The 14,221-nt window shown below is 35.5% G+C and overlaps 1 long non-coding RNA gene and 1 other non-coding gene across 4 annotated transcripts in view; both read right to left on the reverse strand.

Moving 5' to 3' along the window:
* Positions 1-820: 820 nt before the first annotated feature.
* LOC143265973 (uncharacterized) overlaps positions 821-14,221 on the reverse strand; it is a 78,720-nt gene continuing 65,319 nt past the window's right edge. For all 3 annotated transcript variants that reach the window (XR_013040815.1, XR_013040816.1, XR_013040814.1), the window contains 4 exons: positions 2,423-2,740; positions 1,563-2,348; positions 1,323-1,468; positions 821-1,186 (listed from right to left, as the gene is read on the reverse strand). This is a non-coding gene — a long non-coding RNA (uncharacterized LOC143265973). The remainder of the gene's footprint in view (positions 1,187-1,322; positions 1,469-1,562; positions 2,349-2,422; positions 2,741-14,221) is intronic.
* Positions 10,522-10,640, reverse strand: LOC143264025 (5S ribosomal RNA). The gene has a single exon (XR_013037370.1). It is a non-coding gene; the product is annotated as a 5S ribosomal RNA (ribosomal RNA).

Consider the following 14,221-nt stretch of genomic DNA (forward strand, 5'->3'; position numbering starts at 1 on the left):
GTTTCATTTGCCAACAGATAATTTAAGTTCAACAAACTCAATATTTCATACTATTAATACAACAGACGAATTGCCTGTAAAAGCTAAACAATATCGGTTTCCACAAATTCACAAAACGAAGGTTAAAAAACAAGTAGATTCTCTTCTTAAGAATGGAATAATTAAGGAATCAGTTTCGCCTTAGGTAAGATTTAAACATCCCCTCTCACGCCCGATCTTGATGAAACTTCACAGATCAGTAGTGAGGGAGTGTTGGATATGATGGTGCAATGTTAAACTGCGGAAACACCCTCTAGCGAAGACATTGAAGAAACCATTTCTCTGCTTTGGACTGGTCTTTTGATGGGAAAAGGGGACATTGGGCCCTGAGTTGAGGGGGATTTTTCAAAAAAAGGAGTTTCTTTTGCTCGGAATGACCTTGCAGCTCGATCAGCGAGAGAATCTTCCAGGAATCGCAAAAAGAGACTGATAAAATGATGTAACATCGAAGAACCTAACCTAACCTAACTTAACATAACCGTTGTATGATGAAGTGAATGAAATGAATGTTAGTAGGTGAATGATGAGGCTATGAGGAAGTGAGTGAGCGAGTGAGTAAGCGAGTGAGCGAGCAAGCGAGTGAGCGAGTGAGGAGCAATTGTGTAAGCAAGTGATGGCGTTACGAGCCAGGAATATTCGATCGTGATTGGGACAGCATTGATACAGTACTATATAGGCATTGCGTGAGACCGGCAATGGCAGTTTTCGAATTTTCATATCTCCGCTAGGGGGCGCTTCCGCAGATTGGTATTGCATTATCATATTCAACACCCCCCCCCCCCCCCCCCATTAATGGGTCAAGTTTCATCAAGATCGGGCGTGGGGGGATGTTTAAGAATAACCTCGCCTTATAATTCGCCTGTTTAGATAGTTCCTAAAAAGACTGATTCTTCGGGAAAACCACGGTAGAGAATGGTAATTGACTATAAAAAATTAAATGAAAAAACTATCAGTGATGCGTACCCACTTCCAAACATTACAGAAATCCTAGATCAGTTAAGTGGTGCGAAATATTTCAGCACACTAGATTTAGCTTCAGGTCTTCATCAAATTCCAGTTCATCCAAATTCAAAAGCAAAAACTGCCTTTTCAACTTCAGAAGGACATTTTGAGTTTAATCGGATGCCGTTTGGTTTGAATAATGCACCTGCAATATTTCAGCGTTGTATGGATTTAATTTTATCTGGATTACATGGTATTGAATTATTTATTTACATGGATGATATTGTAATTTATGTAGATTCTTTGAAAGAGCATTCACGGAAATTAACAGTTTTACTTACTCGATTGCAAAATGCCGGTTTATCATTACAGCCAGAAAAATGTCATTTTCTTCGAAAGGAATTGGTTTATTTATGACATTATATTACAGTGAATGGAATAAAGCCTGATCCAGGAAAGGTAGCAGCTGTAAAGCAATTTCCTATCCCTAAAACCAAGAGGAACGTGAAGTAGTTTTTAGATTTGGTTGGATATTATAGACGATTTATTCAAGACATGGCTAAAATAGCAAAACCTCTTACCCAACTACTTAACACGTTGAACGCCCAGCGTAAATCGGTGGAGTTTCTCCCGGGGCCCAAATTCGGGAGTGTAAACAGCGCGAGGAGGAAGAGCGATACAATGCAATGCGTCGTTTAAATGTAACCACAATTTATTTTGTAATGTATGAAAGCATCTTTTTTGAAAGACAGCTTTTTGGTAGGTATTTTTATTTTTAAAAGATATTTTTTTTAAAGAGTATTAGAAGATAATTTTGTGGAAGGTACTTACAAAGTATAAAGGGCCTCGAAGTGGGGAATGCAATAAGCGTTCCGAAAAAAATTTATAACTTAACAACTAATAATATATTATAATATTTTAAAAACAAATTTAAATATAAGTATATTTTTAATGTTTCTTTTTGTTTATTTTATAGTTTATTGTTACCTTCTGTTGTTTATACTCATCATAATTGTGTTACAAATAAAATTATTATGAATTACTTCAAAAATCCTGTTTTAATTGGACGAAGAATAGTGTCACCCGTTTACGGGTGACGGGGCCCCTGTGGAAACATAGCCGTCACCCATATCTGGGTGACGTGGCATTCAACGTGTTAAGAAGGATGTACCATTCAAGTGGGGAGAAAAGGAACGAAGTGCCTTCATAATTTTGCAAGATACAATATCGTCAGAACCTCTACTACAGTTTACAGGTTTCTCACAACCTTTTATAATAACAACTGATGCTTCAAAATTCGCTGTTGGGGCTGTTCTAAGCCAGGGTCAAATCTTCCGGTTGCTTTGCATCACTAACACTAAATTCATCTGAAATCGATTATTCAACGATTGAGAAGGAAATGTTAGCGATTATATTTGCAGTTGAATACTTCCAACCTTACCTATATGGTCAACACTTCACTTTGGTCACGGATCATCGACCTTTAGTTTGGTTGCACAACGTTAAGAACCCAACATCGAAGCTCATGAGATGGCGTTTCAAATTAAGCGAATATGAATATGATATTGTTTACAAACCAGGGAGAATAAATTCAAACGCAGATGCTTTGTCAAGAAATCCAGTCGGAATGAATTCAGAGTCATTGGTAGTTGAAACTTCATCTTTTCATCCATCTGAATCCACAATTTCATCTTTCAGTCCTTTTCGAAGCGTTCGCAAAAGGTTATTGCTGATGGCAGCGATCAACCGGTTGAGGATTCTGAGATGGATAAGGACATCATTAACTCTAATTCACAAGTAGTATCAGCTTTATTCATGAATAACCAAATTAATATTAATAATATGAATTGTTTAATGAGCGACTCAGATAGTGAGTATTTTACGGCGGATGAGGAAGATAATAAAGGAAGTAGTTGGAATGTGGATCGAGGGAAAATCTTGAACTCATCAGAAATTGATCAGAAGGACAATGGTAATGTGACAAACGGTTAGGAATGGTAGTAGGACATTTAGTTGTCCTACTATTGTCGGGGGAACTAGTCATCCTGGAGGAAGGAATGAGGAGTTCGCACTCAAAGACCAGAATAATCATTTGGGTAATCCAATGGAGGCTGAGGAGAAAATTATCCCGGAGGAATGGTTGAGTGGTTCTTCCTCAGTGAAGGGACAGAAATATTCTGTCAAGGAGCTAGGTATTCCGGAGGAATGGTTGAGGGAAGGCTTTTTCCTCGGAGGAGATACAGGCTAAGACCAGTCCACTTTCTCAGACCACCACGATTCAAATTCCTTCGAAAACTTTAGTTGATGAAAATTTTAAAGTATTTGTTGCCGATGTAGACACTGACGTAGATGTTGCTTCACAAGATAATTTTCCTTCCTTTTATTTATCTCAGCCTATCTTTTTAGACTCTAAAGATCAACTTTTCATGCGCCAGGATAATCTTATTCATTTCTTTTCTCTTGATCATCAAATAACATCACAGTTATTAAAGGACCTATTGGCTTATGGTAGATTTTCTTTCGATTTAATTAAAAAATACAATCTTAATGTAGGGGAATCTATGGTCTTTCCTAACATGAAATTTTTAACTTTTCTGTTAGATTTAATGATTTCCAGTATTTTGAAATTTTTTTGTTTGCCTGTGTATATTTGTGTTGCGCGCTGCGAACAAACCTGAAGTGCAGCACAGTTGCCATTTTTAACAAATGAACGGACGATAGTCATTTTTTGCTTCTCCGCGTCCCAGTTGTCGTCGCGCATTGTACACGAACGGTTCAATATAAAGTTCAATACTTTTTTTTTAAATAAATATTCTAAAACTCTGTGGAAGTTATTCAACATTTTCATCTCTTCGTTAAAACTTGTTCACGTGATTTAGTAGACATAGTTAATCTTGAATCATCGGTTTAGACATCTTATGGATTCATTGAACATCAAAACAATTAGTATTTCAGAGGAGGATAACAATATTGAACCAATTAATTGGAATATCATTGAAAATCTTTTTAAGGAAAAATTTAATTACTCTGAATTTATTGTAACTGTTTGTACTGGTGAAGTGAAAGTTCCATCTCTAACTCAAAGACCTCTAATTATTAAAGAATTTTATTAGTCGATAATAGGAGGACACCTAGGCATAAAGAAACTTTATGGAAGAATAAGAGAAGTTGTTTATTGGCCACGGATGAGGAAAGAAATAGGAACTTTTGTAAATACCTGTTTGAGTTGTCAGAGGAATAAAATTCTTTCTGCAAAAACCAAATAGCCCATGCGGATTACTGATACGCCGAAGACAGCTTTCGAAAAAGTTCAAATGGATATAGTTGGACCTTTATCTGTGATAGCAAGAGGAAATTGATATTTATTAACACTTCAAGATAATTTAACAATGTATTCTGATGCAATTCCCCTTAGTAATAGTGATTCGGTAACAATAGCTTTAGCTCTTTCTGAACAGTCGGTTCGGATGTCCACAATCAATTCAAATAGATCAAGGATCAAATTTTGTTAGTAGTGTCATGAGGAAGTTTTGTGAAATATTTAAAATTCAAAGAATTACTTCAACGCCATTTCATCCTCAGTCGTTAGGATTGTTGGAACGAGCACATCGGGTATTTATAGATAGTTTCATCATCAGTGGAACATGGTCCCACGGGAAAACCACAGAAAGGGGAGAAACACATACCATATCAAACATTACACAAGGCAAACTGTGACAAACGTATAGATAAACAAAATTAGTATCAATTATTACCAGCCAACGGCCATACTAGTCAGGATATACTGGTTCTCGTCAGAGAAAACAGAATGCACAACCGCAAAAAACAACACCAAAAATGGCCAGAAACAATAGCAACCTATCCGAAGAAAACAACATGGAAACTTTAATATCGAAGGACCAACCAAACACAAATCGTTCAATGGAAGAAATATTAAATGAATTAAGAAAGCAAAACGAGGAACTTCGTACACAGAACGAAGCTCAACAAATTCAAATAAACGAGCTTCTAAAACAACTTAACATACTAGAAGGAAGCGGACCAAGCAGACCAGGTAGCAGCAAGGACCCACAGTTTTACAACAGGGAAAACCCAACCATTCCGCTCAGGCCAAAAAGTTCGAGCCCTCCACAGGATACGCGGAATGCTAAGGACACCAGCCAGAAACAACCGAACGAAGCCTCAATACCGCAACCATCGACGAACACAACGCAACAAAAAGAAGACCAGGTCAGACCCAACAAACCTCCATCAGTAATAATACACAACATAAGCGCGCAAGATACAATTAATACAATCTTAACTAGCGGAATAAAACTAGCAAAAAACTTCAGAACAAAAAAAACAACCGAAAATTATCACAATCTATACATAGACTCTCCCGACGATTAAAACTTAATTTTAACAGTTTTAAAGAACAAAAATATTAATTTTTTCACGTACACTCCCAAATACGAAAAACCACAAATTATATTACTAAAAAACCTAGAGGGAAACTATGACCTCGATACCATCCTAAACGCTCTTAATAATCATCAAATCAAAAATTTACATTTTGTAAAAGTCAGTAGATTCACCACAAAAAAATCCATAGAACAAAATCAGCAACTTCCAATATACATAGTCCATTTAACAGCATAATAACAATATGAATAACCTATACCTTATTACAAAGCTGTTGCATCAGACAGTAAAATGGGAAAAACTTAAACAAAAAGAGCAAACTCAATGCTGGAAATGCCAACGTATAGGTCATTCTTCGTCCAATTGTAATTTAATGTTTAGATGTGTTAAATGCGCAGATACACATGAACCGGGTAAATGCCTAATTGCCTCCCCCCAAGAAAAAATTGACCAACTTAAATGCGCGCTATGTGGTCAAAATGGGCACCCCGCCTCCTACAGAGGTTGCCCGTTCGTAAAGTCGCATAAACAAACACTAGCCAAAAAACAACAAAATCAAATTGACATTAGGAATGAAAAAATAGCCAAAATACAGAAATTGATAAACCCTACAATATCATACAGTCAGATAACTGCCAATCACCAACCTAGCACACAAATTACCACCTCATCCCCCACCCCGAAAAGACCTCCAGCTCCTGCCCATCTACCGTCTCCACCATTACCAGCTCACTCCCCAACAAGCCCCAACACCGTCATGCATACCCCTACAATCAACACCACACCTATTACGATGCAACAAATACCCCCGCTAAACGAGTTTACGAGCATACTCACAGAGATAAAAAATCAACTACAAGCTTTACACCAAGCAGTCCAACACAACTCAAACAACATTCACCTACTCTTCCAAAAATATCAAGCAACAAACATTATCACTAAAAATGCATAATACTCGGGCAACAATCACAAATAAACAAATTAAAATAATAGCACTTAACATAAATTCACTAATTTCGAACCAAAAAAGATCCAATCTCCTTCAGTTAACAAGGAAACATAACCCGGACATCATCCTATTAGGGGAAACTAAACTCAATAACAGACACAAAATATCATACACTCATTTCACAATACATAGAACAGACAGAAAAAATGCCATACAGGGAGGAGGGACAGCCATACTAATCAAGAACACAATCGAGCACAAAAAAATACACTTTCCCGAGAGTGAAAATAATAAAGTAATTGAAGCAACAGGCATAAGAATAGATCTCCCAAACCAAGAAATCCTGATAATAATATCAGCCTACGCCCCCGGAAACAATCAAATAGAGTTTATACAAGAACTAGAAAACCTAATTACTAAACTAAAATTATCCAACTCAAATACCTACTACCTTATAGCAGGAGACCTCAACGCTAAACATACGTCTTGGAATAACGCAACAAACAACACCAGAGGCATACATCTCAAAAAATGGTTAGACTTAAACACAATAAAGCACAACATACAATTACGCAGTTCAAACCTCCCATCATACCCCAGCGGTAACTCCTACATAGACATATGCCTACACGACGCCAGAATTCAATTCCACAATCTAATCAATCAAAAATTACTAGCCGTTCCTTTCGATAGCGACCACAACGCACTCATTTTCACCATATCCATAGACAATATCACACACCTTACACACACATCGCCAGAAAAACGAACCAACTACTCTAAAGCGAACTGGCAAAAATTCAAAAAAGCAGTTACACGCGAAGTAAAAGACTTGAAAATACCGCATGACAAAAACCTATCCAATCAAGAAATTGATATATATTTAGAACAACTTGAAAAAGCAACACAAAAAGCAATAGACAAGTCCATTCCAACACGCAAAACACCAAACTCCTCAGAAATATACCTAAATAAGAAAATAAAAAACTCGCAAAAAAACAAAAATTACCTACTGAACCAATTACACAAAATAAGTAATTTCAAGGATCACTCATCCACCCAACTAAAAAATACAATCCAAAGCCTCCTCAAAGACATAAAAACACAAATAGGAGCAGAATTTAAAAAATCAATTAACGCACACTGGAAAGATAAAATCACACAAATTGCTCTGAAAGGTCCCACAAATCCTTTCCAGCAAATCAACAATATATTTAAAACAAAAAGCTCCACCTCTCAAACAGAAAATCTCACAATCAATAAAAACAACCAACTCCTCATACAAACAGCAGAAATAGATACTACATTACTAACACCAAACAATAACACCTTCACAATAACAGATACACAAAATAAACTCAATGTATTAGGAGCCCACTTCGAAATAACGCACAACCAAAACAACCATTTAGGCAACCCGCAACTTAAATCAATAATAGAAAATAAAACAGACACCATCGAAAAAAATCTCATGGAAGAGGCTTCGACACAAAAAACCATAACAACCTTCTCAACGCAATCACCAGCATACAGTCCCACGTCCGAAATTCCCACAAATGCTTTCACATGTCAACTTGAAATAAAGAATATTCTTAAAAAAACGAATAACAAAAAATCAGCCAGTTTTGACAGAATTCCTAATACAGTGCTAAAAAATCTACCAGGTAAAATTATATTCCTATACACTATATTATTCAATAACTCAATAAACAACGGATATTTCCCAGTAATCTGGAAAACAGCGAAAACAATAGCATTAAAAAAAAGAGGAAAAGATACAGATAACCCTGCTAACTACAGACCTATTAGCCTACTCCCTAATATAAGTAAAGTTTTCGAAAAAATTCTACATAGACAAATATCAGCACACACGGAAGCACACAACATATTACCGCCATACCAATTCGGATTCCGAAACAGAACGTCCACCATTCACGCAATACACAAACTAACCACCGACATCAATGAAGCACTAAATAACAACTTATGTGTAGGAGCCTGCCTCATAGACCTGGAAAAAGCCTTTGACACGGTATGGCACAAAGGGCTCCTGTACAAATTACACAAATACAAATACCCATCACACCTGATCAAAATCATCTGGAGCATGATAAACAATAAAAAATTTATAGTACAAGAAGGTAAACTCCAATCAAAAACTTTTACAATTACAAACGGACTACAACAAGGCACAGTAACTTCACCAATTCTATTCAACATTTACACAGCTGCACTCCTAAAACTATTCACTCTTAACACAGAAAACCTAAAAGCCATAGCCTTCGCAGATGATCTAATCATATACTTCATAGGAAACAACTCCACAGAAATTCAACAAGCTCTACAATCCCTCTTCGAAAAAATAAACACATATTTCAGTAATTGGAAACTAAAAATAAATATAAATAAATGCAAAACAATACTGTTCCGTCCATTGCTAAAACACGCCACCAGAAATACAAAACAGAACTGGAAAAACTTCCAGCTTAAAGAATCAACACACTCATCAACACTCATCCCACACAAACAAACGGTTAAATACTTAGGTGTAACACTGGACACTCAACTTAAATATTTCACACACATCGACAATCAACTAAATAAAGCAAAAAGAACATACAAAGCTCTGTCAAGATTATTCCTTACCAAGTACCTAAATAATAACGTCAAAATCCTCTGCTACTCAGCTCTGATACGGCCAATATTAACATACGCGAGTCCCATTTGGTATAACATCCCTAACAATAAGATGGAAGAATTAAGACTATTCGAAAGACACTGCTTAAGGACATGCCTAAATCTAAGAAAGACAAAAGAGTCAAATTACACAAAAAATTATAGAAACGTAACCCTCCTAAATAAAGCTAACATCCACCGAATAGATTCCTTTATCATTAAACTCTGCAGAAATTACTTCGCCAGTATACGACTATCACCACTCCTTAACGAACTCACACAAAAAACACACGAAAACGCACAATACATATCAAAAGCACTGGACTCAGAATTCACACCACCCGAAATCTTCCCATACCTGGATAAGATTGGGTACATAACGGACAAAAATAACTGCCCTATCATTTACCATGCTCAAAGAGGTCACAACAGTAAAGCAATCAAATTCTTGCCATCATCCCATCCTAACTCCATAGCCAACTCGTTAAAATTCTGCACAGAAATTTCGGATAGAGATAAAAGTCTAAACCCAAAGGAAATTGAAAAATACTAGTGGCTACAGTAACGAAACAATGTAAAATACCATACCATTTAGGATAACACCACTCTGTAAATATTGTAAATACCGAAACCCATGTAAATATGTAAACATCCACATTAATCATAATATTAGCTGTAATTTTAGATAGTCTAGTATACAGGAATTTAGTTTATAAGATAGAATAAGTCCAAATGCAATCGAAAACACCTAACATAAGTGCCAAAAATCCGCTAGGTGTACCAAAGAATTTAAATGTAAACACTAATCCAAAAATTAACCAAAGAAAGTTAGAAGTTAACTCTTAAAATTAAACACACACTCAAGTCTTTACTGGCTCATTTAGCTTTAAGACTAACAAGTATGTACAAGAACTGTTATATTTTTATGCGTTTTATGTAACAATAACATATGTAAATGTTGGCTTTATGAATAAACGTATTTACAAAAAAAATACCGGTTCTCGTCCGATCACCAAAGTCAAAAGCTGAGTTGGGCGCGGATAGTACTTGGATGGGTGACCGCTTGGGAACTCCGCGTGCTTTGTTGGCTTTCTCTTTTTTATTTTACTATAGTATTCAATACAAAGTTCAACGACTGTAATTTAACACTTTATCTACCGCTAGCCTATTAATCGGCTTTTTGATTGCCAACGCTTGTCGAAAAATTGAATTACTGTTACCTTGAATTTATTTTATGAATGTTAGTTTATACGGCCCTTTATTATATAAAATAAATGCAAAATAAAGTAAATAAAATTACATTCCTTTGAAACAAAAGGAATAAGCACAATACAATGAATAGCGAAAATTTAGCCGGTACTGGGAGTAAGTGCGCGCGCGACTCAGCCGGTACTTAGTGACTGGCAGCCTCAAAAACGACCGATCAATAAAGTGTTAAGCAGAGTAAAAAATGCTTTAAACGAATACAATTATTTGTACTTTTTATTCAAGAACAGAAAAAAAACGAAAAAAGCCAACAGCACGCGGAGTTCCCAAGCGGTCACCCATCCAAGTACTATCCGCGCCCAACTCAGCTTGACTTCGGTGATCGGACGAGAACCGGTATATCCTGACTAGTATGGCCGTTGGCTGATAACAAATGGTGAAAAATTTGTTTTCCAGTGTATACCCCCTGTACGAAAGTTATTCTTTTTTATTTCCTTTCTAACATAAATAAGAAGAATAATGAAGGAAGAATGGAAACTTTGCTCAATAAATTACTGACAAGGGACCATCCCAAAGTGATAATTTCAGAGATTAATGAAACCTGGATATAATGTAGTTCTCGAAAAAATATTCGACACGTATTTTTTTTTAGCTGCCGATATTCATGTTAAGGAGGTGAAAGTATCCCCTAAAGTGGGGGTGAATATCACATTTTATTGAATATCTCGGGAACCAGTAGAGCTGGAGGGATGGTTTACATTGAAAAGATGTGTATTTTTTAATGCGGAATCCAACTCTGCAAATGAATTTATAAAATTCGCATATATTTAAATAATATATTAAAAAATGACACTTTTTTGTTAATTTGTCTGGTTAAAAGTTGTTGTATCTTCCTGTAATTTTTTATGTGAAAAGTATACTAGTAAGTATAAAATACGGAAAAAATGGAATTTTCATTTTTACCTGCAACCTTTTGTAGTGACAACTGATGCTTGAAATTTCGCTGTACGAGTGGTCTTAACACGTTCACGCCGCGCCGGTACGAATATTTTCGTTACGCTTCGTGGGGCGGAGCGACATTGTTGCTCCTTCGAAATTTCGAACGCGCTAAATACGAGATCAAAACCGTTTTGACATTTCGGAACGCACATTTCTTGCATCAAGTGTAAAGGTAGGTAAAATTATATTTTCTTCTATAGAGGCGGTTAGCACTTTTCATTTTTGAATTTTTCACAGAGAAATCGAAGAAGGTGAAATAGAAAAGAAAAGACGATCAAGAAAACACACACATTTTCTACAATCGTTCAAAGCGGCGTTCAAGCATGGTTACAAGAAAACGATGTAACGAATGTTACAAACAATTATCGAAAATACAAGGTAAATTATACGCCGCGAAAGAAAGTAAAAAAGTAAGAACATATTGTAAAAGTTGTAAGGGCCAGCCCGCATTATGTTTAGAATTTTTTAAAAAGTTGCATGCTTATAAATAAATAATTGTTATTAATTTAAAATATTGAATGTTAATGCTTATAATATTAAATTTTTGTTTATAATATTGACAAAAAATGAAATAAACTTATTTCTTGAAAACCCACCTGTAATGCAGGTCGCCCCACGGGACAATTAAGTGTGACCCACCGATGGGTTACGCCGCCCCACGGAACAGTCAAATGTGACCCACCGGTGGGTCACCCCGGCGTGAACGTGTTAAATCAGAGTCAAATTGGTAAGGATCTTCCAGTTGCGTTTACATCTCGAACACTAAATTCATCTGAAATTCATTAGGCGACAATTGAAAAAGAAATGTTAGCTATTATATTAACAGTGTAACATTTTCGACGTTATTTATATGGTCAATATTTTACTTGGTCACAGATCATTGACCTTTAGTTTGGTTGTATAATGTTAAGAATCCTACATCTAAACTTATGAGATGGCGTGAATACGAATATAACAAATAGGCGACTGAAATCGCTCTACATAAAATGCCACTTACATACTACAGCGGCTATAGCCGCTATGCATAAAATGCCGCGTATTGTACATTGTATAATACATGTACATATGACGAACGATTAGAGTTACTTCAAATCGAGTATCTTTCGCTGGAAATGTAGCATGTCTTTTGTTTTTATTGTTTGTTTTTCTCGAGATACCACAAATATAAAAATTACAAAAAAAATGCCAAATCAGTTTGGAAACGCTCGTCTGAATGTTTACATCGAATAAAGTTAATGCTTACTAAAGATATATTTTTTATTTTTTTTCCCGACAACGGACACAAAGGTATAGTTAGTTATTTCTTAAATTTATTTGCCTTTGTTTAGATTAATTATTTTTTAACAGATTTTAACCCATTCTTTAAAATGATGAAAAATAAGAGAGCAAGACGTATTAATGATGAGGATGAGAATTATTCAGAAGATAATAAAATAAATTTAAATTTGGCAAAAGAAAGACGAAATACTTGTAATAAAAGAATTCGAGCAAATAGACTAAATTCTGAATCTAACGAAAATTCAATTGAATCTGGAAATGATATAGAAAAATAAATTACATGGACTACGAAATTATTCCGGCCGAATATTCACAAATTTCAATGTAATCATTCGGGAATAAAAAATCCAATTGGTTATTCGGCATCAGTTTTAGATTTTTTCCAGTTGTTCTGTTCTGAAAATTTTATAAATTTCATTGTTGGCACAACAAACGATTATCGGAGTAGAGTTAATAACGATACAAATACGATAAATTCTCGAAACACTTCTCTCCCAGAAATTTATTGCCTCCTCGCCATAAAATTATTAATGTCACGAAATAGAAAATTATCATATTATGAATATTGGTCTAACGACGAGTTGTTGAAGAGCAAAATTTTTGGAGAAGTGATGAGTCGAGACCGATTTTTATATTTGTTAAACGTTTTACATTTTAATTCTAATGAAGTAACTGCAGATAGGGACAACTTATATAAAATACGGGAAATTTGCGATATGCTTCGACAAAGTTTTCAAAACGTATTTTACCCTTTTGAAAACTTATGCATTGATGAGAGTTTACTTCTGTATAAAGGTAGACTGTCATTTAAACAGTACATTCCCTCTAAACGAAACAGATTTGGGATCAAATCATTCGTTTTATGTGATACTAAATCTGGATTCATACAAGATTTTATAATTTATAGTGGAGGATTGACTATAAGTAGCGAAAATGAAATTATTGGGAAATCGGGCACTGTGCCATACTTTATACGTGGATAATTGGTACACAAATTCGGCCCTTTTTATTCTTTTACATCAAAATGGAACTAATGCTTGCGGAACAGTCCGAAAACGACGAAAGGGTATGCCAGTTATGCAGGATAAATTAAAAAAAGGTGAAGCGAGTTTTCGCTCCTCTGATATTCTATTGGCTATGAAATGGTGTGACAAGAGGGAAGTGTATATGTTGTCCACTTTTCACAATCAAGCATTTGTCGCGACGAAACGGCATTATTCCACACACAAAATGATAATGAAACCAAAGTGTGTTGTCGATTATAATCGATTAATGGGAAGTGTTGATAAAACGGACATGGTCATTAGCACAATTCAGTCACAGCGAAAACACATGAAATGGTATAAAAAATACTTTTTTCATTTAATAGATATGTGCACACGGAACGCTTACTGCGTATACAAATTTAAAACTGGCAAACATATATCAATGGCAAATTTTCACTTACAATTAATTCAGCAACGTTTAAATCGCTATTTGCAAAAACCGAACAACAATATTTCAAACAAATCAGGACAAACAAATCCACTTCGGCTAACTGGAAGACATTTTCCTTCGCTGCATACAAGTGCAACTACAAAACGGAAAAATTGCAAAAGTGCGTTGTATGTGCAAAAAATGACAGGAGAAGCGAATCGAGATACCAATGCCAAATTTGCGATGTTGGTCTATGCGCAGTGCCATGTTTCGAGCAATATCACACACAATATAATTATTAACTGTAATTAT

This window comes from Megachile rotundata, chromosome 2 (assembly GCF_050947335.1).
Source record: "Megachile rotundata isolate GNS110a chromosome 2, iyMegRotu1, whole genome shotgun sequence".
NCBI classification, from domain to species: Eukaryota; Metazoa; Arthropoda; class Insecta; order Hymenoptera; family Megachilidae; genus Megachile; species Megachile rotundata.